At 31.2% G+C, this 2,269-nt stretch overlaps 1 non-coding gene across 1 annotated transcript; it reads right to left on the reverse strand.

The window, feature by feature from the left end:
• Positions 1 to 1,797: 1,797 nt before the first annotated feature.
• LOC141523152 (U6 spliceosomal RNA) lies at positions 1,798 to 1,900 on the reverse strand. The gene has a single exon (XR_012478358.1). It is a non-coding gene; the product is annotated as a U6 spliceosomal RNA (small nuclear RNA).
• Between the last annotated feature and the right edge of the window lie 369 nt (positions 1,901 to 2,269).

Here is a 2,269-nt window from a genome sequence, read left to right on the forward strand (position 1 = left end):
TAGAAAATGATTGAACAATTTATGACATATGATTGTAATGAAACACTATTTTGCTAACTTTCAGAAAAGCCCAGAAAGACTTACATGAACTGATACAAAGTGAAAAGAACAGAATCAGAAAGACAGTATACAAATTAAGAGCAATATTGTGCAATGATCAAATGTGAATGACTTAATTATTTTTAGCAATACAAAATCCAAGACAATTCTGAAGGACTGACTGCAGAGTGAAATATGCTTTTTTAAAAAATTTTCTTTTTTTTTTTTCCTTGGGGGCTTTTTTGTCTGTGTTTTCTTTCACAAAATGATTAATATGGAAATGTGGTTTGCATGACAGTAAATGAATAACCTATATCAAATTATTGACTTCCTCAAGGGGGAGAGGTGGGAGGGAGGGAGGGAATTTGGAAATCAACCTTTAAAAAAATGAATGTTAAAAATGTTTTTATATATAATTAGAAAAAATAAAATATTCAACATTTTAAAAAGACAGATTTGATCAGAGGGAAATTCAGAGTTCATGAATAATGAACCATGAACTCATGAACCCCAAGATCAAGGGTATGACTATCTTTGTGTAGTTGAAGTGCGGTGGAGGAATAGTTCATGGGAAATGAATAAGTTGATGAATTGGGAAGTTAGTCTGAGAGCATATCAAAATATGTTGTACCTTGGAATGAGAACAGGAATTGGAGAGGAGAGAAAGATTGTGAACCAGGCACTGATTTTTTTTTTTTTTTTTTGCAATTTAATTTTCAGTTTTGGATTCTCTACCTCCCATCTCTTCTTGAGATCTTTTGAGAGCAATTTGGAACTATGCCCAAAGAGCTCTGTAATTGGTCATATTCTTTGACCAGCAATCTACTACTAGGTCTGTATCCCAAAGAAATTTAAAAGAAAAAAGGAAAAGGACTCTTCTTCTCATGCATTGAAAGCACAAGGTGGGGGGGGCAATTTCAAATATGTTTAGTCAATATAGACTAACCATGTTCCGAAAAAATATGCTTCAATTTGCAATCTTTTCTCTATCTGAAGTTAGAAAACATTTTTATCATGAATCCTCTGGAACTATGGTTGGTTCCATTGGGTTAATCAGAGTTCCCAAGTCTTTCAAATTATTTGTCTTTACATTATTGTTCTTCAGGTTCTGTTCACTTCATTTTGCATCAATTTATAAGTCTTTCCCAAGGTTTTTTTTTTTTCCAAACCATCCCCTTCATAATTTCTTATGGCACAATAGTATTTTGCTACAAATATCATAACTTCTTCAGTTATTCCTCAATTGATGTGTTCCCCCTCAGTTTTAAATCTTTGAAACCACAAAAATAGCTGCTATAAATATTTTTATTATATAGATTCTTTTCTTTTTTTAAAAATCTCTTTAAGGTATAATTCTAATAATAGTATCATTGGATTGAAAATGGTATGCACAATTTAATGTCTTTGGAGGAATAGTTTCAAATTACTTTCCAGAGGGACTGAACAAGTTCACAGCTCCACCAGAAATATATTCATGTTTTCCCATAGCCCTTCCAGTAGTTTCCATTTTCCTTTTTCTTTTTGGTCAACTTTGTCAATATGATGCTTAGAGGTAGTTCTTCAGAAGTGTTTTAATTTGCATTTGTCTAGTTATTAGTGATTTAGAATGATTTTTCATATGGTTATTCTTCCTCTTGAAAACTGTCCATTCATTTATCCATTTATCATTTGGGGAATGGCTCTTATTCTTATAAACCTGAATCAATTCCTGATAAATCTTAAAAATGAAACTTTTTAGAGAAATTTGCTGTAAAGACTAAAAATATGAAGTGTTTCATGAGTTTTTATGTCATCTTTTCATAGGGATATGCTAATCTCCTTCTTGTTCCAATTTTAGTATATGTATTCCCAAAGGGAACACAGTTCTGAATTCTTTGAGGAAAGAAGGGAAGTGTACTGGATTTCCTTGAACAGTAGTTGTAAGAATTTTGATTGGGTGGGTAGTAGATATGGATTAAATGAAGCTAAAAGTCAGACAGATTACTGAGTAATAATAGTAGGAGGAGAACCTGGAAGTAAGAGTGAGACAGAGGAAGTATTTTGGGGGCAGTGTATTGAAAGTAAAACCAGTGATAGAAAAGGTAGTCATGAAATTATATATACTATGTATTATATTACTTTATTTATGTACTATATACTATATAGTATATATGTGTACTATATACTATATACATAGTATATATGTATGTGCTATATATATATATACAATATACTGTAGTACATATATTAT

This window comes from Macrotis lagotis, chromosome 4 (genome assembly GCF_037893015.1).
Source record: "Macrotis lagotis isolate mMagLag1 chromosome 4, bilby.v1.9.chrom.fasta, whole genome shotgun sequence".
Classification (NCBI taxonomy): domain Eukaryota; kingdom Metazoa; phylum Chordata; class Mammalia; order Peramelemorphia; family Peramelidae; genus Macrotis; species Macrotis lagotis.